We start from the raw sequence: 24,472 nt of genomic DNA on the forward strand, positions 1-24,472 counted from the left end.
TGTCCTTTGTAGGGACATGGATGAAACTGGAAAACATCATTCTCAGTAAACTATCGCAAGGACAAAAAACCAAACACCACATGTTCTCACTCATAGTTGGGAATTGAACAACGAGAACTCATGGACACAGAAAGGGGAACATCACACTCCAGGGACTGTTGTGGGGTCGGGGGAGGAGGGAGGGACAGCATTAGGAGATATACCTAATGCTAAATGATGAGTTAATGGGTGCAGCAAAACAACATGGCACATGGATACATATGTAACAAACCTGCACGTTGTGCACATGTACCCTAAAACCTAAAGTATAATAATAATAATAATAAAAAGGAAGCAAATGAAAAGGAAAATGTGTATACTAAGGGCTTCCATTGTTTTTTAATGCTCCGTTTCTTTAAAAACAAGTGGTTCTGAGCTAACCTAGCCAAACACTAAAGAAAGGCTACTTCCTCTATTAAACAAGTAAAATCATTTTCCTTAATTGGTTGGCTTTCTTCCCAGACAGGATAATGTTTCATGAGAGGAATGGGGAGTGTGTATGATCCCAGGGAGGCCCTAGACTTGCTTGCATGGAATGGATCCCAAGGCAAGCAGGAGTGATGTCCGTGACATGTTCCTCAGTGGATGATGCATCGGGGGAGGTAGTCTGTCTACATTGTCCTTGGAAACTTTTACTGTATCCTCTGAAGATGAGTAAATAGGGAAGGAATTTACTGTTTTTCCTTCCTTTGGCAAATAATGACATTTCAGATAATGATAGTGGAAAAGTACTGTTTCTGAAACAATTGTCTTTTAGGAAATTTTTATGTAATCTGCCCATGTGGGGGAAGTATTAACACTACCCAGGTTACTTCCACCTTGATTGATTCATCTAAAGCCTCAAGCACAAGAGCTAAGTTTTCACAGGACATAAAATAGGAATTCTTTAACTCCTTGTTACTAAGTCCCTTCAAGAAGAGCTTTGCCCTAGAATGCTCTGTTTATTCAGATTCAAGATCCACAGTTTTAAGGACAGCATAAACTCCTCAGATGGCACAAGCACCTTCTGTAGCCCAGATATAGGAGTGGTTCTGAGGGAAGGGAGAGGCTCTCCCATCTGACTGCAAGGTCCAGGGCTGTGGGTTGCCAGGTGCACAGAGTTAAACAAGACAACCAAACAGGAGAGCTGTGATCTGGATCTGCCAAGAAAGAAGCCCTAATCTGTATGGCAGGAATTCCTAGGCACATTCTTTCAGCCAAGAGGGAGAATCGGAGATGTCTGCATGGAGGAAGTGACATTTGAACTCGACCTTAGATTAACAATGTACCTCCTCAGGAAAGGTCAAGGTTATTGAAAATCAGTAAAGTGCTTACTGGGGGTTGGGATTAATCAAATTTTATGCTTCACTCATGGTATGCTTTGTGTTTTTAATGGAATAGTTCGAACAAACACAATGGTATACAGAAGAATATAACAAATGTTTTGTACCCATTATCCTGCTTTGTCAAATCACAGGGTTAAACAGTATTTGCTTTAGATCTATAGATCACACAGAAGTTTCCTCCACCACCCTCCATTTCGTATTCCTCTTTCCCTCCATAGGTAATGTAATCACTGTCTTGAGAAGGGCACTTGTTTTTCTGATTTGGAATCTGTATCTTCTACTTCTCACTCCCTTCCATGGCAGAGGTGCTCGGAGACTATTTGTCCTTTCCATACCTTAGAAGAATTCTCCACCCAGGACTCCACTGGAGTGCAGGTGGTATGAGAAACAAAGTCTACTGGCCTTGTCCCCAACTCCAGCTAGAACCCAAGAGGTGAAGAAAACAAAGAGGTAGATGTGATCTGCCTTCTGGCTCTTCCATTTGTGTAGAAGCTGATCTGGGCATAAAATGGACACTCCAGACACTGCATCTCTGGGGAGATGGTGACCACACTAGACTAACAGTCAGATATCCTGTTTCCAGCTAGAATTCCTCTAGATCCTAGCAATGTGACCACTCAGGACACTGAGCCTCACGGACACCCTTGATTTACCTACAAAATGAAGACAGCACGTCCCTGAGCTTCAGACCGAGCAGGGCTGAGTCTGTGTGCCTTCCCTATGCCTCCTTGGCACCTTGAGCTGACCACTATTGGCGTATTTTACAACTATGTAATGACTACTGACTGGTATCTTCTCCACTTACCTGTGAACTTCCTGAGCATAGAGACCATGTTCCTGACATGTAATAGGTGCTCAATAAATATTGAATGAATTAAGCTGATCAAACATAAATATATTTATGAGCTAACATATTTATATACATATGTACTTTGTGACCTATAAAACATACAAACAATTACCAGGTGTAATTCTCATTTGGAAACACAAATTAGCATAAATGACATTAGTAGCCAGTACCACCCCATCTTAGCATTAATGCTTATATTGCTGCATCTGGAAATACTCCTATGATAGCGACCGAGTCCTCAGCCTCTAAAATTGAGCTATCTAGGGTCAAATCCAGGCATTGCCATTTGCTCCTCACTGCAAATTAATTGACCTCTTTGTTTCTTAGTTTCTCATCTGTAAATTAACTCAAATGAAAACAAGCTGTGCTGGGTGCAGTGGCTCACGCCTGTAATCCCAGCACTTTGGGAAGCCGATGTGGGTGGATCACCTGAGGTCGGGAGTTCAAGACTAGCCTGACCAACATGGAGAAACTCCGTCTCTACTAACAATACAAAATTAGTTGGGCGTGGTGGTGCAGGCCTGTAATCCCAGCTACTTGGGAGGCTAAGGTGGGAGAATCACTTGAACCCAGGAGGCAGAGGTTGTGGTGAGCTGAGATCATGCCATTGCACTCCACTCGGGGCAACAAGAGCAACACTCCATCTCAAAAAACAAAAAAGAAAAGAAAAAGAAAAGCTGCACCAGGGCAAGGATTTGGGTCTGTTTTATTCACTAATTTAACAACATGCTTTGAATAGGGCCAAGCACATAGGAGCTACTCAATATACTATATAGTGAATGGATGGATGACTCCTAAGAGCCATCTCCTAGGGTTATAGTAGGGATTGTGTGATTTAATGTGCATTCTAGTGCTCAACATGATGCCTGGCACACAGAGGGCACAGGACGCACTTAGACAAGATTTTCATTAGTAGTTCATGGCTCTTGAGAGAATGCCATCCAGTCAATCTTGATTTTGATCTTCTAGCCCCCAGATCTGCTCCCACTGAGGATGCCATGAGTTTGGCTTTGCCCACTGTGTGATGACCAATTTCAGAGCCACTGATGGGCTTCTCCAGCCCTCCTGGCTTTGCAGGGTGTGGGTGTTTGGGTAATGCGATGAAAAAACCTACACCCCAGGCAGTAGGTGTCTGCCCCTGTACTCCTTCACCTTTCCATTCTATAAAGGTTCCTGGGCATAAAAGTATCCAGCTAAATCCACACACTGGTTAAGAAATGCTAACAGCTGTGAGGAATTACATGAGTGGAATTTCCTGACACTTGGCCTGATATGTGGGGCGGGGAGCAAATGTCAAGCATGTTCCGGATTTGGGAGAACAATGGGCAAAATGCTACTATGTGGAGAATTCCACAAACATTAGAAACGTAAGATGGTATTCAGGAAAGGCTAAGTAATTTAGCCATGTGGTTCCTCAAACCCTTTAGCCTTGCCACTTTTAAGCACACCCTTCAAACCACTGCTCATTTAAGTAACATTTGTAATTCTTCTTGATCTGAAAAGCTCATTTCATTTTTCACGATTAGGAAAGTTCACTGTAGAATTCTGGAAAATACCAGCAGAATCATTAAGAAATATGGAAACTTTACTGCCACCAGATTCATCACTGTTAGTAAATCTCCTTTAGTGCTTCATAGTTCACAAATTGCTTCAAAAAAAACACTTGTGATCATATTGCAAAGAATTGAATATGGTAGCTTTTCCATCTACATTGTGTACATCTTAGCATATTATAGAAAGACTTCAAAATTTTGACTTTTTTATCTACTGTAAAGTTAGGTATACATACAAAAAGGCCACGTAGCAGATATAAACATTTAAAAGTAAGAATGGCCGGGCACGGTGGCTCACACCTGTAATCCCAGCATTTTGGGAGGCCGAGATGGGTGGATCAGCTGAGGCCAGGAGTTCAAGACCAGCCTGGCCAACATGGGAAACCCTGTCCCTATTAACAATACAAAAATTAGCCGAGCATGGTGGCGCGCTCCTGTAGTCCCAGCTACTCAGGAGGCTGAGGCAGGAGAATCGCTAGAACCTGGAAGGCGGAGGTTGCAGTGGGCCGAGATCATGTCACTGCACTCCAGCCTGGGCAACAGGGCAAGACTCTGTCTCAAAAAAATAAATAACAAATAAATAAATAAGGATAAAAACAGTAAAATGAATACCCTGGAAAATGATTCTTTCTGAGGACTATATAGCATTTAAACACATGGGAGTGTCATAATTTAACCTTCCCCCTGTTAAATATTTAGGATTTGGGATCTTGGTGCAAATCTCTGATAATTTTTCTTTTCTTTTTTTTTTTGAAACAGAGTTTCACTCTTGTTGCTCAGGCTGGAGCGCGATGGCACGATCTCAGCTCACTGCAACCTCCACCTCCCAGGTTCAAGCGATTCTCGTGCCTCAGCCTCCCAAGTAGCTGGGATTACAGGCATGCACCACCACTCCTGGCTACTTTTTTTCAGTAGAGACAGGGTTTCACCATAGTGATCAGGCTGGTCTTGAACTTCTGACCTCAGGTGATCCACCTGCCTCAGCCTCCCAGAGTGCTGGGATTACAGGCGTGAGCCACCATGCCCAGCCAATAGGGTGAAATTTTTGGAGTGAACTTACCTAGGCAAAGGATATATAACTATTTTTAAATTTTAACTCTTTGATATAATTGTAGATTCACATGAGGTTGTTAAAAAATTGTACAGAGAGATCCTGTATAACATTTACCCAATTTCCTCCAATGGTAACATATTACCAAGCTATATTACAACATCAAAACCAGGATATTGACATGAGTACAGTCAAGATACAGAACATTTCTGCCATCACAGAATCCTTCCTGTTGCTCTACAGCCATAACCACTTCCCTCCCATCCCCATCCCCAACCCCACTGAGTCCTTAACTCCTGGCAACAACTTATCTATTCTCCATTTCTGTAATTTTGCTGTTCCAAATATATACAAATGAAATCATATAGTATGTAACCTTGTGGGATTGGCTTTATTCACTTGGCATAGGTCTCTGAAGATTCATCCAGGTTGTTGCATGTGTAAATAGTTTATTTCCATTTATTGCTGAGTGGTAACAAAGGCATGGGGGTACCACTGAGGATGCCATGAATTTGGCTTTGCCCACTGTGTGATGATCAATTTTGGAGCCACCGATGGGCTTCTCCAGCCCTCCTGGCTTTGCAGGATGCAGGTGTTTGGGTAATGCGATGAAAAAACCTACACCCCAGGCAGTGGGTGTGGGAGTCACAAGTCAGGGAGGGGAGCCACTTTGCTATACTACAGGGGCTCCTCAATCCTGCTGGGTGACGCTTGGGAGATCTGGTTCCCCCTGGCCTCCAGTGAGACCTCCCTGCTGGGAGAGGTAGGAGAGCCTCATTGCTGCTCCCCATGTAATCTTTCCCTATGCCACGGTTGAGGTGGCCTTGTTAATGTGAGAAAGATATTCAAGGTGTTCCCAGTTTTTGGCTATTACAAATAAAGTGGCTAAAAACATTTGTGTACAGGTTTTTGTGTGAATATAGTTTTCACTTCTCTGGGACAAATGGCCAGGAGTAGCTGGGTTGTATGGTAGTTGCACTCTTTTTTTTTTTGAGACGGAGTCTCGCTCTGTCACCAGGCTGGAGTGCAGTGGTGCGATCTTGGCTCACCGCAACCTCCGCCTCCTGGGTTGAAGTAATTCTCCTGCCTAAGCCTCCCAAATAACTGGGACTACAGGCATGCGCCACCACACTCAGCTAATTTTTGTATTTTTAGTAGAGATGGGGTTTCACCATGTTGGCCAGGCTTGTTTCCAACTCCTGATCTCAAGTGATCCACCTGCCTCAGCCTCCCAAAGTGCTGGGATTACAGGTGTGAGCCACCGCACCCGGCTGCACTCTTAATATAAGAAACTGCCAACTGTCTCCCAGAGTGGCTGTACCATTTTACATTCCTGCCAGCAACATGAATGGTTTAGTTCCTCCACATTACCCCCAGCATTTGGTGTTGTCATTGTTTTTTATTTTAACCATTCTGATAGGGATAGAGTAATACCTCATTGTGATTTTAATTTTCATTTCCCTAATGGCTAATGAATGATATTGAGGATCATTTCATGGATTTGCCGTCTGTATATCTTCTTCACCAAAATGTCTCTTCATGTCTTTTGGCCATTTTCTAATTTGATCATTTGGGGATCTTTTTTTTATAACTGATTTTTTTGAAATTTTAAAAATATTCTAGATCTAGCTCTTTGTTGGATATATGGCTTGGAAATATCTTCTCTGAGTTTGTGGCTTGTCTTTTCATCCTTTTAATATAATCTTAAAGTTGATTTTTTATTTGTTGTTCAGATTGGATAATTTCTTTTCTTTTCTTTTTTTTTTTTTTTTGAGACGGAGTCTTGCTCTGTCACCCGGGTTGGAGTGCAGTGGCATGATCTCGGCTCACTGCAAGCTCTGCCTCCCGGGTTCACCCCATTCTCCTGCCTCAGCCTCCCGAGTAATTGGGATTACAAGCACACACCACCATGCCCAGCTAATTTCTGTATTTTTAGTAGAGACAGGGTTTCACCATGTTGGCCAGGATGGTCGATCCCTTGACCTCGTGATCCGCCCGCCTCAGCCTCCCAAAGTGCTGGGATTACAGGCGTGAGCCACCATGCCCAGTCCAGATTGGATAATTTCTATTCTGTCTTCCAGCTCACTGATTCTTTCTCTGTCTCTCTCTGTTCTGTTGCTCAGCCAATCCATTGAGTATATTGTTTTGGTTATTATATTTTTTAATTCTAAAATTTCCAGTTTGTTCCTCTTTATATGTCTTGTTTCTTTGTTGAGACTTTCTATTTTTTCCTGTTTCTAACCTGTTTATAATTGCTCATTGAAACATTTTTATCATGGCAGCTTTAAAATCTTTGTCAGACAATACTATAGACCCTGTCACCTTGTGATTGACATATCTCGATTGTCCTTTTCATTCAGTTTGAGATCTTCCTGATACTTAGTACAGTTAGTCACTTTCCATTAACTCGGACATTTTGAATATTATGAGACTGAATCTTATTGTTTTAGCGGTCTTACTCTGATACTGCTCTGGTGGGGGAAGTCGGGGAGGGGAGGCGCCTTGCTATACTACAGGGGCTCCTCGATCCTGCTGGGTGACGGTTGGGAGATCTGGTTCCCCCTGGCCTCCACTGAGACCTCCCTGCTGGGAGAGGTAGGAGAGCCTCATTGCTGCTCCCCATGTGATCTTTCCCTATGCCACGGTTGAGGTGGCCTTGTTAATGTTGGCCAGTGGTGAAAGTCCTGCCTCTCCACTAGGCCTCCTGTGACAGCAACCCAGCAGGAGAAGGAGAGGTCTCTTGGTACCTCTTCGTGGGAATGTGAGTCTCAGCTTTCTCTGACACTGCCCAAGAAGGGGGGTTGGGTCAGAGTGGGAGGCTAGACTTCCCTGAGTCTTTGCTGGCATGGGCATGGGTGGGGCCACAGTGTTTTTCTGTGGTGTTTGGCTACAGCAGGGTGGCTATTTTTTAAACTTTGTCTGTCTTCTAGCTTGTCCTTTCTTGGTGCTTCGGTCACAGGGAGCAGGCCTTTGTAGGAGCTTTTTTGTCTGCGCCCCTTGCTGTTTCCAGTTACTGGCATCTTTAGCTCAGAGTCTGGAATACACGAGGCAATAAGGAAACCCAGGCAACTCACCACCGTATCCTTCCTTGGGTCCTGAGGTCCCTGCTCATCTTCCTTATTCTTTCCACCCTTCAGAGTCTTCTTATGTGTGTTTTAAATATAATGTCAAGGATTTTTAGTTGTACTTAGCAGGAGGAATCTGGAAAAGTATGCCTACTCTATGTTTCCAGAAATGGGGGTTCCCATATCTTTTTAATTCTCAAATAGGACATGACCTGTTCTGAACACCAGTCCTCATGGGTGATCAACGGTGCCCACTGCAGGGCAGTGGTAATGCATATCAGTCTTTATGGGCTGATCCTCAAGGCATTTGAGGAAGACATAAAGATGTAAAAGGTAAAGATCCTAGATGGGAGGCACCCGATAAATGCTTTCATAATGAACCAATGATGTACAAATGCCAGTGATTTCAAAAACTTCAACTGAGCTTCCCATAGAAGTATGGAGGAACTTGCTAAATGAAAAATGACTTCAGAAACTATGTGGTGTTCATTTCTCCCCCTCCCCAAACTTCCTACTCCTTTGCATGAATATGAGCCCTGTGCTTGTACTGATTTCTAAAAATGCTCAAATGCTCTATGGAAATACAACTAATACCTAAGTACACAAAGAAATTTACATGAAATTTCAGGATTTTTTTTTTTTTTTTTTTTTTGAGACAGAGTCTTTCTCTTGCTCTGTGGCCTAGGCTGGAGTGCAGTGGTGTGATCTCGGCTCACTGCAGCCTCCACCCCTCGAGTTCAAGCCTCACCCTCCCGAATAGCTGGGATTACAGGTGCCCGTCACCACACCCAGCTAATTTTTTTGTATTTTCACTAGAGACGGGGTTTCACCATAATATATTTGTAGTAGAAACGGGGTTTCACCATGTTGGCCAGACTGGTTTTCAACCCCTGACCTCAAGTGATCCACCTGCCTCAGCCTCCAAAGTGCTAGGATTGCAGGTATGAGCCACGGTGCCTGACCCCAAATTTCAGGATTCTAATGAAGAAGGCAACAGATGGAATGTGTTTAAAAACAGGGAAGCAAAGTGGCCTCCAGTGAGACCCTATCACCTCTCTACTTATACTGTCCCCAAATTACCTATTCCAACAGGCTTTATCACCTACTTTTTTTAAGTTTCCATCTGAGAAGTGAGAATTTAAATAACTGCCATCATAGCCAACTTAAGCTATGAGTAATGGAAACAAATCTTTTTCACCAACTTCCATCAGAAATTCTTTTCAAGGGCCCTTATAAACACAATCTTTTTTTCTAAGCCTTAAATATTTGATCTCTTGCTTGAGACTATACAAACCAGATCTTCATTTCACAAGACCTGCTATCACAGGGAATCTGCTGTCTACAGGGATTTAGCCTGCAGGGCAAGCTCATAACACCACCCAGGACACTCTTTTGAAGGCCAAAATCCAGAAATGTTTGAAGAAGGAAAAGCTCCTCAGAAGACTCATTACCATAACCCAGTTTTCAGCCTGCTCCTCACCAAAAGAAATGGCCTGAAAAAATATGATCTCCCTTTCTTTAAAAAAAAAAAAAAAAAAAAAAGAGAGAGAGAAACAAGTCTACATTCATTCCAACTGGCTGCATCCTACATTGGGGAAGCCATGGACTCTGTTGAGCTATGGTTCTAGAAGTCTGGCCGACTTTTTTTTTTTTGGAGACAGACTCTTGCTCTGTTGCCCAGGCTGGAGTGCAGTGGTGTGATCTCAGTTCACTGCAACCTCTGCCTCCTGGGTTCAAGCGATTCTCCTGCCTCAGCCTCCCTAGTAGCTGGGACTACAGGTGTGTACCACCACGCCTGGATAATTTTTGTATTTTTAGTAGAGACGGGGTTTCATCATGTTGGGCAGGATGGTCTCAATCTCCTGACCTCGTGATCCACCTGCCTCGGCCTCCCAAAGTGCTGGGATTACAGGCGTGTGAGCCACCACGCCCGGCCTCTAGTTGACTTTAAATTGTAATTCACTGCATCTTCCAAAGTTAAAAGTCCCTAATCATTTGTACTCCCCCTTGCCTGGAAGAATGTAGAATTAGAGATATGAATTTCAACTGGAGAACTGACGAATAAATAACCCACGTCTGCTCTTACAGAGAGTAAGTCTGGCCAAGGATACAGTTTAGTGGACAGACTAAATTTGAGAGCCTAAGTAGAAACAGCCTGGTGAATAAATAATATATATTTAATCATACAGCACTTTTGAAAGCATAGGCTGAATAAGAAACTATTTTTAATGTCTGCATTTGTTATCTTTCAATCTCTTTAAATAAACTTGGCAAAGGCTCTTTGAATAACGGCATGAATAATCAAGTTATGAATTACCCCAAAGTCAAGCCAGCATTAATTGCCTTTCTCCCTTCCTGGCTACACTTTGCACAGTGCTCCAGACTGGTATTCATGGTGCCGTATTGTAAATTACCAGTCTATGTGGCTGACTCTCTCCTCCATTTCCCTGCAGACTGGAAGTCCTTCATGGCAGGATGAGTCGTAATTCATTTTTGTTCTTGAGGACACAGCAGTGTCTGAACAAAACTCAGGAAATGAATAAATGCATGGGTGAATGAATGAACGAACTAAGGAGGAATAAATTCGCAGATTTTGAGTCGCATGCTGTTTGTTAGTTAGTCAGAAATTGCAGAAATTTTCAGATATGTCAAAGAAGGACATAAACCACATAAAACCAAGATGTGGTTTTCCAGCAGAGAGGAAGGACTACAGCTGTAGCAAGGCACCATCATTTCTGCCTTATTTTTATATAAAGCTTTGAAGTATGTGACTCTATATAAATGCATGGGACAGCACCCTTCTTTTAATCAGGTAACAGAGGCATGATAAATATATTTTCCTTCTTTTGGTTGGCAGGGGGCCTTGGGTGAAAATAGGTTAGACCAGCACTATCTGATAGAAATATGAGAGCCACTTATGAGATTTAAAACTTTTTAGTAGCCATTAAAAATGTAAAAAGAGGCTGGGTATGGTGGCTCATGCCTGTAAGCTCAGCACTTTGGAAGGCCGAGGTGGGAGGATTACTTGAGGCCAGGAGTTCAAGATTAGTCTGGACCACATAGCAAGACCTCATCCTCTACAAAAAAAAAAATTAAATAAACAAATAAAATTAGCCAGGCATGGTGGTGCATTCCTGTATTCCCAGCTACTCAGGAGGCTGAGGTGGGAGGATTGCTTGAGCTCAGGAGGTGGAGGCTGCAGTGGGTTATGATTGCACCACTGCACTCCAGCTTGAGCAACAGAGTGAGACTCTCTCTTAAAAAAAAAAAAAAAAAAGAAATGAGAAACTAATTTTAATAAAATATTTTAAGTCAATATATTCAAAACATCATCATTTCAACATGCAATCAATGTAAAAAATTATTCATGAGAGGCCGGGCGCAGTGGCTCACGCCTGTAATCCCAGCACTTTGGGAGACCGAAGCGGGCAGATCATGAGGTCAAGAGATCGAGACCAGCCTGGTCAATGTGGTGAAACCCCGTCTCTACTAAAAATACAAAAATTAGCTGGGCGTGGTGGCACATGTCTGTAGTCCCAGCTACTTGGGAGGCTGAAGCAGGAGAATTGCTTGAACCCAGGAGGCAGAGGTTGCAGTGAGCCGAGATCAGGCCACTACACTCCACCCTGGCAACAGAGCAAGACTCCGTCTCAAAAAAAAAAAAAAAAATTATTCATGAGATATTTTATGTTATTTATACTAAGTCTTTGAAATCCAGTGTATATTTCACACTCACAGCACATCTTGATTCAAACCATCCACATTTCAAAGACTGAACAGCCACATGGGGCTAGTCACTACCATATTGGACAGCAAAGAGTTAGAAAACAAATTAGTGCTCATTTGCAGCAACTACTTTTCATTTGGGTTTCTGGTACCATTAATTCCCTCCACCTATCCCAGGACTCTTAATCATTTATCCTCACATTATCAGAGTAGTTTGAGATTTGTCTCTTATAAGTCACTGGAAATCTTATTTGGAAGTGTATGGGATAAAAATTCTAAACGGAAAAAGAACATAGCAGATTTTATCCACATTTCCCAGTTGAAAGTAAGTTCAGAGCCACAAGATACCTATAGTCACACAGCTAGTAAGTCTTCAGGCCACAACTACAGCCTAGGTTTTAGGACGCTCATTTCAACATGCCTTTGCCTCCATCTCACCATCTCTTTTAAAAGTCAGAACACTTCAGAGCAGGAAAAAACTCAGCTTGTTTGGGAGTTAAATAATGAAGAGAAAGAATCTCTTGCTTCTGTAATGCTTACCCAATTCCTACATAAAAGTCCAAATGGCTCGTTGGGGTGAGGAAGAGGTCAAGTCTCAAAAGGAAGTTATTTCCCCAACTTGAAAGATACTTGGTTCCCTTCCAAAGGCAGGAAAACCTTTTAAAAATAAATCAATCAATCCTCATTTTTAAGAACAAACATGTAGAGCATGGATGCTGGATCCAATGCCATGGCTGAGAAAATGTCACAGTCAAAGCCAAGAACAGCAACTGAACCCCCGAGCATCACAAATCTTACTGGAATTCATAAAAAAAAAAAGCTGTCTTTCCCTGTATTTTCATTGAGTCTAACCTTGTGTGCTATTTCTTAAGTAAACACACAAAGCATTACTCCAATAATCGGAAAAACAGATGTTTGTTTTTAATGGCTCCTCTTTTCCTAATTTCTACCTCTTGTCCAGCTCACTCTTTTTTTCAAGATGTAGTCTTGCTCTGTCACCCAACTGACAGAGTCCACTGGAGTCCAGTGGCGCAATCTTGGCTCACTGCAATCTCCGCCTCCTAAGCGATTCTCTTACCTCAGCCTCCCGAGTAGCTGGGATTACAGGCACTCACCAGTGCGCCCACCACCACGCCCAGCTAAATTTTTATATTTTCAGTAGAGAAAGTGTTATCATATTGGCCAGGCTGGTCTCAAACTCCTGACCTCAGGTGATCTACCCGCCTCGGCTTCCCAAAGTGCTGGGATTACAGGCGTGAGCCACCGCGCCTGGCCTCAGCTCACTCTTATGAGTGGGTTTAGTCATGTGAAAGTTTTCAATGTTGAAGAAATTCTCCACTACTCTGTCCACTTCCCTGCTCTCTCTCATTCTCTATCGTCCCCTCTGTATTTCTTGTTTTAATTCTCTACTGCAGTCACTACTTCCACCATTGCCTCAATCCCACCCTTTCTACCCACTAAAAAAGAAAATACATCTAGAAAATGCATTTAGACCTGCTAAGCATCAGAAAAAGTAAATTTTGTTCCTTTCATTTTAAAAAATGATTTGTGGCATTGGTATGATACATCACACAAGTTGATTTAGTGAAGGACAGAACAAATAAGTAAATATGTGGAGATGCTTGAGAACCAGAGCTGTCACGATGGAAGAAGAGAAATATGGACTGTGATGAGGTGGGGTGGAGAAAGGTGGTGATGGATTGAAATTGGAGACGACTGATTAAAATATCTGCATGCATTTGTATGCATGCATGTTTGTGTATATGTCTTGCCGGAAATCTTATTTCTGAACGGCCACATGGGGCTAGTCACTACCACAGTACGTGTGTATATGTGTGCGTGAGTGTATGTTTGTTTCCCCAGCTCTGTTCACTGAAAGGGTGAGAAGCATATAACCACCAAATACATGGCAACAAGCTCCCCAAGCAACCAGATCTTGTTTCTGACTACAGTTTCTCTGTAGAAGAACCAGGCCTTCTTGGAGAAATAGCTGTGTGCAAGACTGGGTCAGGGGAAATAAAAGTCGACCTTAAACATCTTGTGCCAGAAAACAAGAATATACTGGGAGGGTAAGGAGGGATGCAGAAGTAGCTTGAAGGGGCTCCTATTGGCCAATTTCCAGCATCAAGGAGTATAATTTCTGGTAACATATTAAAATGAAAAGGAAGAAATGAGAACTTAGTGAGGGTATTTTTTGTGGTAAAAAATACCTAACATGAAGTTTAACTCTTTTTAAGTGTACAGTTTAGGGCATTAAATACATTCACGTTGTCATGCAACCATCACCACCATCCCTCTCCAGAACTTTTTCATCATTGCAAACTGAAACTCTATACTCATTTGGTAAGAATTCCCCACTGGCCCCTCCCCACGCTCAGTCCCTGCCATCCACCATTCTACTTTCTGTCTCTATGAATTTAACTACACTAGGTACCTCATATAAGGGGAATCATATAATATTTGTCTTTTTCTGACTGGCTTACATCACTGAGCATATTTTCAAGGTTCATCAATGCTGTGGCATGTGTCAGAATTTCATTTCTTTTTGAGGCTGAATCATATTCCATTGCATGTATATACCACATTTTGTTTACCCATTCATCCACTGACGGGCATGTGGGTTGTTTACACCATTTGGCTATTGTGAATAATGCTGCTATGAACATGGGTATGCAAAAAGCTCTTTGAGACCCTGTTTCCAAATTATTTTGGGTTTACACCCAGAAGTGATAATGCTATGTTTAATTTTTTGAGACCCAGTGAGTTTTTTAAAAAGAGGGAGAAGGAATACGTTCTCTCCAGAAAATTACTAGATAAATGTAAAAAATCTGATCATTTTAAAAACTACTATATTGTACCCATTTATGTAATAGATCTTACTGGCAAGGATCACCAGTGGATGCTAATGGGTGGAGAATAGGATGTACAGAGAGTGGTGAATGTCACCCTTCATATTACTTATTAATCACAAGACAAAGATTCTTGTACAGGTTGGTGAGATAGTAACCGCGGTTTTTGCCCTTGAAAGTAATGACAAAAACGGCAGTTACTTTTGCACGAACCTAATGCAATGGCAAGATCTAGTAGAAACCACATTATCCAAGTGATCAAAACTTAGCATCAACAACAGTGGGACAAACTGGCATAAAGTGCCTCTTAAGGTGTCTGGTGGGAAGAACACATCACTACGTAGTAGTCTTTGTTTTTTAATAAGTTTTCTTGTGATAGAATTCACTTTCCATATTTACAATTTAAAGTCTACAATTCAATTATTTTTAGTATATTCACAGGGCTGTGCAACCATCAAAATAATTTTTAGAGCATTTTCAATCATCCTCAGAAGAAACCATATATCCATTAGCAGTCAACCATCATTTCCTTCCTACTCCCCCAGCTCTAGACACTCACCAATCTTCTTTTTGTCTCTATTGATTTGCCTATTCTGGAAATTTCAGATCAATGGGACTATACAATATCTGGTCTTATGTGAGTGCAGTGGTGCAATCTCGGCTCACTGCAACCTCCGCCTCCTGGGTTCAAACGATTCTCCCGCCTCAGCTCCCAAGTAGCTGGGATTATAGGCACCTGCCACCATGCCAGGCTAATTTTTGTATTTTTTAGTAGAGATGAGTTGCAGTGAAGACTCTATTTCAATATTAAGGAAGAAGCATTAAACAGATGAGCCTGAACATGATGGGAATACCCCACAGTCCTTCCTGCCAAAGCACGCTGCCCTCAGATGGGTTCTGCGGCAATTAGGTTTGGTTCCCAGTCAATGGCCTCTGGCCGTCTCACTAAGGAGCAAGCCTCCATCCCTGACCCAAGATGCCCCTGGGAGAAGTGATGGAATGTTCCCTTTGGCCCTTTTCATATCAGGCCCCTAGGATATAATTAGGAGGCAGCTCCCAGAACAGATGTGTAGGGAGTTAGGCTGGAAAGTTTCCATACAGAGAAAGGGGAGAGGAGGGAAGAGGCCAGTTACCTAGAGACGTTTATGAGTCTAAGATGATTTGATAAGTGATGAAGCAGCCCAGCCCTTGGTGGGGGAGGAGAGATGTTCTCAGAACTAGCTAAGTGAGGGAGGCACCAGTTTCTCTCCATCTTAGAGTTGCCCAGTTAGAGTTGGATCTCAAGCCCCTGGATTATAGGGCACCATGCATTTTCTCATTGCAAAAAAAAAAAAAAGTTTTTTTTTTTTTAATACAGAGGGGAGTAGAATTTAAGAGAACCTTCCCAAAGTGACCATCATCTTATGAAATCCCAGAATGTCCTCATTTTATTATTCTCCAATTCTAAGACAGCTCCTCCATTCCCCCTATAGTTCAGAAACTAAAGATCATCTGGTCAAGTTCCTCTGGGTTACACAGTTAATTAGCCATAAAGGTACAATTTCAATTCCCACTTTGCTCCCTGGGACACACCTTGCTCTTAGACTCCAAGAGTGTCAGTCAAAGGGTTCCTAAAGCTGCACAGAAAACAGAGGACAGCTCTGCTCCCTATGGATCCCATTCTTCAGCTTCCTGCAATTTAAAGGCTCTGGGAATGAGGCCTATTCCTCAGTTGGAGAATGGGAAGCGTAACACATGTGTGTGTCCTGCAAAGATGGGAGAGACAATGTACGTATCCCCCTTTTTCCTTTTTTTTCCCATCTGAATGAAACCAAACTCATGAGCAAATCTGGGAGTCTGAACAGCTTGCAGGCGAAAGGAGTTGAAATCTGTAACATAATCCAGGCAGAATCCCAAGTGGGCACAGACCACACGCCCTCACAGCCCTCACTCATCAGAGGCCTGTCTTCCGGCCCCACTCTTTCCTCCTCCACATCTATCCCCATCTCCACGTCTGCCTCTGTCAACAAAATGGCCTATTCCTGCGGCCTCAGTGAGCTGCTGATGTGACTAATGTAATTCACATGGAGGCCTGGAGAAGCAATCAAAATGAACTTGGAACTTGTGTTTTAAGGGTCCAGTCAACCAGAAGGCCTCTAATTTGGCACAAAATGTTACAGATACTCCCCAAAAGCACAAGGTAGACCCTCGATAACTGTTTGATGAATGAATAACCTCATGCCTGTGCCGCCGTGGGCTCCGTATTGGCTGTCTCCTGGCCCTACCTTGGAGCCTCCCTCAAGCTTTCTCTCCAAGAAGGAAATGGCTCCAGGTGACACAGCCCCGACTGCCTGCTTGGCCCCCACTGTCCCCCTCACTTTGCCCAGTGTTTCTTCCAACCATACAAATCCAGACCCAGAAGCACAGGCATGTACACAAAAATATTTCCAGAACACAAACATAGGATTTATTTAACAAAAATCTGTAATAACATAAATTATACACTCCACACCCCCAGGATAACTTCATGTGGATTTGAAGTCAGCGTTAAAGGGACTACAGGAGTTTTAGTCACTCTTCTCAGAGTTACTACTCATATCTTAATTTTAAACTGCTAATATTTATTTTTAATTAAAACGTAGCATTTGGGTTTTTTATGTTTAATTTTTTAATAAAGAGAAGTAAAAAAAAGAAAACTAAGATGACTTATCTCTGCAGAGATAATCTTATTCTGCAGAAATAATCTCTATCCACATTTGAAAAAGTAAATTGAATATAACAGAAAAATTAACAGGGAAATTATCTTTTCCCACTCCATTCAAAGGTAATCATTTTTACAGTTTCTTATTTCTTGAAAAAATAACATATCTGGACCGGGCGCGGTGGCTCACCCTTGTAATCCCAGCACTTTGGGAGGCCGAGGCGGGTGGATCACGAGGTCAGGAGATCGAGACCACGGTGAAACCCCGTCTCTACAAAAAAAAAATTACCGGCATGGTGGCGGGCACCTGTATCCCACTACCGGAAGGCTGAGGCAGGAGAAGGCATGAACCGGAGGCGGACTTGAAAAAAAAAAAAAAAACAAAAAACATATCTGTAACTATTTATGTATTCTTTATCAAAAGTATCTCATACACAAAGGGATATTCATAAACACATAAACTTCTTTCTATACCTCACTTCTCTCATGCCTGTTATATATTGATAATCTTTTTATATCAATAAACATAGCTTTACCTCATCCTTTTTAAAAATTTAAGCATTTGAACAAACCCCCACTAAAAGGCATCTCATTTAGATCACTCTCAGAATATACTATCCAGGTTTTATTTGATTTTTACTGGCACTGGTTCGAAGGTCACTGTCATGCTTTGTTTCAATTAGCAAAATAAATTTCAAATAATCTCTGGCTTGTTTACTTCTCTTCAAGGAAAATAAAAAAATATTTTCTATGCAACTATTTCAAATCCATTCAACAGAAGGTTCTTCAATCCTCAAACTTCATCCAGTGAAAGCACTAATCCTGATATTTCTCTGGTTTCTGTGATGGCGTGACCCCTTGTGTAAATATTGATAGAGATTACACTGACAGTTGTGTAAGCCAGCTGGATCCCAGCCAGGGAGAAAGGAATTATGAAAGGCCAGGAATAGAGAATTCGAGACAGAGAATCCCCCAATCACCTCATTTAGTACTTTCATAATCAGATCATTAAATGATACACTAACACTACACAAGGCCTTGAATCACCCATCAAGAAGCATAAAGAACAACAGTTAGCAGCTCTGCCTGGGATGTCAGGCCTCCTGGGCTCAGTTTCCCACTCTGACATGTGCTACTTGTGTGATCTTGGGAAAGTTATTTACCTCCACAAACCTTAGTGCCCGTATCTCTAAAGTCAGGGCAAGTGATAGTACCTACATTGAAGAACTATTTAAGATAAAATGATATATTTCCAATAAAGACTGGCATAGAGTGCCTGGCATGGATTCACACTCATTTTAGCGCCCAGAAGTATACACAGTCCCTGCCCTTAGGGAGCTCACGAAGTACTGGAAGAGACAACTGTGATGGGTCTACGACACAGGGGACACACTCAATAATTCCATGAGGAGGCACACCAATTGCATGACACTCCTGGCCTCTGCCCCTTCCTGTCTTTCGCACCACTCTTCCATGTCATTAGAGGACTGCCCTGCTGGGTGAGGCCTGAGTCTTCCCGAACACATGGCGACCTTATAGCTAAGTCTACCACATTCTGGGTTTAGGACAAGTCCTCACTCCAGTTATGAGCCACGCTCTCTATACTTCAGCATTAACCACAATACATTTTGGTCACCTTATGCTTTGCTGTTTGGTCTTATCCTCAATTTCTTTAAAACTTGGTTGATGAAAAGGGTATTATCTATTGAATATCTCTCCTAGTTCATAAGCAAGCCATTGTTCCCTTCAGCACTTTTTTTTTTTTTTTTTTTTTGGGCCCTCAGGGATTCTAAAACAGCTGTCTGGTGACTCTGCTTGAGAAGTCATTGTCACAGACTTAACTCTTCCTGGAAGGGTACATTTGCAGCTCAACAAACACATCCCAAGAGCTAAGCATGGCCAATCCCAAGCTTCCCAAACTAGATTTAGGGCCCCATGCAAGGCTTTTTGGTTATCTTGCAACTGAGAAGCAATATTTCCAATGGCCAAATATTTCTTTGGAAAAAGACAAACATGGCCATGTGGACCTCTGTTGCCTTTTGCTCGATATCACAATCCCAAAGTCAAGGAGGCAAAATTCTATCCCATGGGAGAACAGCTGAGCACATCCTCTGAGGTTGTAGATACTACCACCTAGATGAATCTCTCAGATACCTGAGTTCATAATATTGTCTTCACACAGGGTTTTAATGTCATTGACTTCACGTTTATTGAGCCCGAAGGGATGCAGAGGTGAACCCGACATGATTCCCCATCAAAGAACTCTTGGTCTGTAGTGGGAGAGACGCATAAATTAAGAATTATAATGTAATATGAAGGATGCTGGGCATTACAGGTACACTGGAAAGAGTATCTAACCCAAGGGAGGGTGGGTGGGAAAAGAAGGTGTCAAAGAAAGTCTTCTATAATATCAGATTTCTTTTTTTTTTGTTTTTGAGACGGAGTCTCACTCTGTCACCCAGGCTAGAGTGCAGTGGTGGGATCTCGGCTCACTGTAAGCTCTGCCTCCCAGGTTCATGACATTCTCCTGCCTCAGCCTCCCAAGTAGCTGGGACTACAGGCATCCACCACCACGCCCAGCTAATTTTTTGTATTTTTAGTGGAGACGGGGTTTCACCATGTTAGCCAGGATAGTCTTGATCTCCTGTCCTTGTGATCCACCCGCCTCGGCCTCCCAAAGTGCTGGGATTACAGGCGTGAGCCACCGTGCCCAGGCCAGCTTTCTTATTTAAGACAAATAAATGAAGTTAGCTATTTATGAGTACAAAGGAAATCAGTTTCAGGACGTTCCGGCAGATGGAGGATGTGAGATGACAGTGAGGCCTGGGAGAAGCAGGAAACCACAATCCAATAGGGAGAGGAAATGAGGCTGGACACTGTGAGAGACAGGTGCAAGAAAGGCCAGAATGTGGCTTTAAGGTCACCTGTATGGGCTCATAAAAAAATCATATTCCTTTGCCCCAGGAATGGGTTCTTGAGTGGATAGGCTTTTGGCAAACTGGCCTGCATCTATGTCAGGCACTACAGCTACAAAGGTGGGGAAAAGTAGGCATAGACCTTGGCCTTCATGGATCTTCCATTCTAGTGGAGGACAAGAAAGACTTGGGCAGGCAAAGAGAAAATGGAAGCAGAGAGAGGAGCATGTGGAAAAGTCCTGGGCTTGAAGGAGCATTGTGAATACAGGGACCAAAAGAAAGGAGGTCACTGTGGTTGAAGCTAAATGAGCACGAGGCAGAGCCTGGCAGACGCTGCTGCCAAAAACCACAAGCCTTGCAAAAATAGTAAAAGAGAGCCTGTTGATCTGCTATCGGGTTCCCCGCCTTGAAAATGCCAAAACTATGTTATAATAACTTGAGATTTCTAACGGTGTTCATCTGGAATTCCGAAGGTATTTATTTATGCATTGCCCTTGTCTGAGAGCTGGAAGAAACAGACATGAATACAGCATTGCTCTTGAGGAATTTAAGAGTGAGCTGGTGCCAGTTTCCGTGGCTCATGTCAGTAATCCCAACACTTTGGAAGGCCAAGGTAGGAGGATCACTTGTGTCTAGGAGTTCAAGACCAGCCTGGGCAACATAGTGAGACCCTATCTTTACAAAAAAATAAAAAAATTAGCCAGGCATTGTGGTGCGCACCTGTAGTCCCAGTTAGGAGGCTGAAGTGGGAGGATTGCTTAAGCCTGGGAGGTCAAGGCTGCAGTGAGCCATGCCCAGGCAACACAGCAAGGCCCTGTCTCAAAAAAAAAAAAAAAAAAAAACAGAGCTGGAAGAGACAGCCATGTAACAGAGTTTCACACTATGCAGAGAAATGGGCACTAACAGGGGCAGGTGGTACATGACCTGCAAGCAGAGAGAGTCACTGAAGACTTAGAGGTCTCCAGGAAACCTTTACTCAAGGATCTCCTCCTCAAGGCAATGGACCATTAAATCCTTGAAGCTCTGTAATACCAGACTAGTTGCCCATTTTATCTCCTCTTGGGCCCAATCTTTAGAAAGCACTCTTAGCTTGCGCTATTCATTTCATTCGTATAACAAATATTTATCAAACGTTTGCTATTGCTATGGGTTAGGTCTCCTTGTCTAAGTTTCCTAGGTGAAAATTATTATTTGGCATTGTCAGCCATTCATGTCAACCTCTAGTGGCAAAGATACCACTCACTTGGAGGCAGAGAAGCAAAACGGTCATAGATGGGTGTTCATAATCGAAGTAACACAGGTCAGCCGGGCAAGGTGAATCATGCCTGTAATCCCAGCACTTTGGGAGGCCAAGGCAGCTGATCACTTGAGGCCAGGAGCTCGAGACCGGCCTGGCCAACATGGTGAAACCATACCTCTACTAAAAATACAAAAATTAGCCAGGTGTGGTGGTGTGCGCCTGTAGTCCTGGCTACTCGGGAAGCTGAGGTGGGAGAATCACTTGAAGCTAGGAGGTGGAGTTTGCAGTGAGCTGAGATGGCACCACTGCACTCCAGCCTGGGCAACAGAATGAGACCCCACTTGGGGTTGGCGGTGGGGGGTGGTAGGGGGCAGGGGAATGTAACACAGGTCTTGACCTGGCATGGGGGTTAGGAAGGACATCAAGTTACACCTTTGTGGACAGTGACAAGAGTAATCTCTGGCCAAATATATAAAATCAAAACATCTCTCACAACAGTAATGACAACCTGTCTCTTAAAAATGGGAAAGTGAGGATCATGGTTAAAAAGAACAGGCTCTTGATTTCCCTTAACACAGAGCCCAGTGTTGGGTGGACTCAGATGTGTGAACAGCCAGAGCCAGCCAAGTGTCTGGTGCAGTCTGGACCTTTCTCTGCTAGTGAGAGAGTGGAGGAATCACAGAAATGGCACGTTGGTTAGGGAAAATCTTCTTCCAATCCTTTAACCCTCTCATCACCAAATTTAACAGAAATCAAGCAACCTGAAAAATATATGGGAATTCTTCATCTTCCTGCCCTTCAACCTGAGCTCTCTGTGAGGACTTTCCTGTCCACAGGTGCTTGTTCTTATGGTGTGGAGATGTGTAGGAGTGCAGGAGATGTGGATGCCCATGTCTGAAGGAAGGGGCCACTCATTCATTCATTCAAAAATAGGGAGCAAGGGGCCATCCATTAATTCATTGTTTCAAAAATAGGTATAAAGAGCCAAAAAAGAGGTATCATCAGCAGGAAGAGGGTGAGGATGCACCTGTAAGCCACACATATTGGAGAACATGGGTTCTTCACTGTAAGTCTGTGTATGTGTATTTCTGGTGCTTATCCTGGTATTTTTTTTTTTTTTTTTTGAGACAGAGTATCATCTGTCACCCAGGCCAGAGTGCAGTTGTGTAATCATGGCTCACTGCAGCCTCGACCTCCCCAGGCTCAGGTGATTCTCCCATCTCAGCCTCTTTAGTAGCTGGGACTACAGATGCACACCACATTCGGATAATTTTTATATTTTTTGTAGAAACAGGATATTGCCATGCTGCCCAGGCTGGTCTTGAACTCCTGGGCTCAAGCAATCCACTTGCCTCAGCCTCCCAAAGCATTAGGATTACAAGTGTGAGCCACCATGCCTGGCCATATCCTCGTCCTTTTTTAATATGTCTGAAAAGAACTCTTGTATTATATGAAGTAAAACAGCTTATATTGACATATTATGTATAACACTGTACTTAATGCAGTGTCTTATTAACTAGGAAGCCCAATAAAACAAGCTTTGGTGAAAAAGGTAGCCTATTCAGGACACAGCAGAATGTGATTTTTCACTTCTGAAGGTAGGTTACTCACACGTTTAAATTTTGTAATATCACTAGGAGCCAACATAGCCTTCAATGGAAGAAGGGAATAAAAACACTGAGAGTTTTGGGGAGCCACCCAAAACTGCTGAGGATAAAAATGACAGGGCAGGAATTTCACTTCAGGCCAGCTGTTGTCCCTTTCTAGTATACCAAGAGCTTACTTGACCTTTGGAAGGAAGACTTTCTTATTTGGAGTAATTATTAACATTGTGGAGGGCTCCACACATCAGTGAATCCAAATAATGACCATCATGATGATAAAACCCCAAAGCAAAGGCAAGTCTCTACACAGCTTACCTGGGAAGACATTCTAGATCAACACAAAGCAGAGATACAGCGGTTGGGATTGGGAGTTCAGAGCCTTGGGGAGAACTAGGGGCTGCCACTGGTCAGTCATAACGGTTTCCCACATGCCATCTTTCAACCACTTCTACTGCCTTCAGGATAAAAGGAAGGCAGCTAACTGAGAGGCACTCAAAATACATACAGTTATTCCTGTTATCATCAACCTTTTTACAATCAACCACAACTTAACTATGCAAATGATTAGAACGCTAGTGGTGTTTTAAGAAAATTTAGAAAAATCAGTCATCTTCTTATCTTTAATGAATTGTATACCCACACACAGAGGCAAATAACTTCCTAACCAGGTCATATAAATGGCCAAGTTACACAAACCAGCCCATATCTTTACTTCTAATTACAGATGCCATTTTTTTAAAAAGAGAAAGTGCCATTATTTTAAAATTTGATTTAGGGAAAATACACAGTTAAATGTGAAAGATATTTTACATCGGTTTTAGATCATCTTAAATTAAACCTGACAGGGCTTTGGTGTCAGAAATCAAGGTCAAGTACACAAGATACAATGTCACAAAGCTCCCTGAAAACATTTTAGCTGCCAAAAAGAAGCATCAGTTATAAAAGCAAACTGTCTTAGCTTCTAATGAATATGCTTTTCACTCTAAAGGCAGGTTTACTGATAAAAACAGAGGCCAGGCGAGGTGGCTCACACCTGTAATCTCAACACTTTGGGAGGCCGAGGCGGGTGGATCACCTGAGGTCAGAAGTTCGAGAGCAGCCTGGCCAACATGGTGAAACCCCCATCTCTACTAAAAATACAAAAATTAGCTGGGTGTGGTGGTGGGTGCCTGTATTCCCAGCTATTCAGGAGGCTGAGGCAGTAGAATCACTCGAACCTGGGAGGCGGAGGTTGCAGTGAGCTGAGATTGCGCCACTACACTCCAGCCTGAGTGACACAGCGAGACTTCTTCAAAAGAAGAAAAAAAAATTAAAACAAAACCAAAGTCAAAAACCTTTTAACAATTTGTTTGTATCGGATTAGTTAATGTATTCCCTTTAAAACACATGTTCCCTTCCCTACCACCATTTTTTTTTAAAAAAAAGCTTTTAAACAAAGTTAAATAATTCATGTTCTCACTTATAAGTGGGAGCTAAATAATGTGTACACATGGACACAGAGTATGAAATAATAGACACTGGAGACTAGGAAGGGTGGGAGGTGGCGAGGGAGGAGAAATTACTTAATGGGTACAA

The 24,472-nt window shown here is 42.7% G+C and overlaps 1 protein-coding gene and 1 long non-coding RNA gene across 2 annotated transcripts in view; one reads left to right on the top strand and one right to left on the bottom strand.

Moving 5' to 3' along the window:
• Positions 1–24,472, bottom strand: part of GNA14 (G protein subunit alpha 14) — a 227,156-nt gene that overhangs the window by 72,619 nt on the left and 130,065 nt on the right. The gene's annotated exons all lie outside the window — the stretch shown is intronic.
• LOC116475177 (uncharacterized) overlaps positions 1–24,472 on the top strand; it is a 79,432-nt gene that overhangs the window by 48,362 nt on the left and 6,598 nt on the right. Inside the window, exons 3-4 of the long non-coding RNA XR_004249839.1 lie at positions 22,268–22,369; positions 22,814–22,891. This is a non-coding gene — a long non-coding RNA (uncharacterized LOC116475177). The remainder of the gene's footprint in view (positions 1–22,267; positions 22,370–22,813; positions 22,892–24,472) is intronic.

This window comes from Hylobates moloch, unplaced genomic scaffold (assembly GCF_009828535.3).
Source record: "Hylobates moloch isolate HMO894 unplaced genomic scaffold, HMol_V3 SCAFFOLD_10, whole genome shotgun sequence".
NCBI lineage: Eukaryota > Metazoa > Chordata > Mammalia > Primates > Hylobatidae > Hylobates > Hylobates moloch.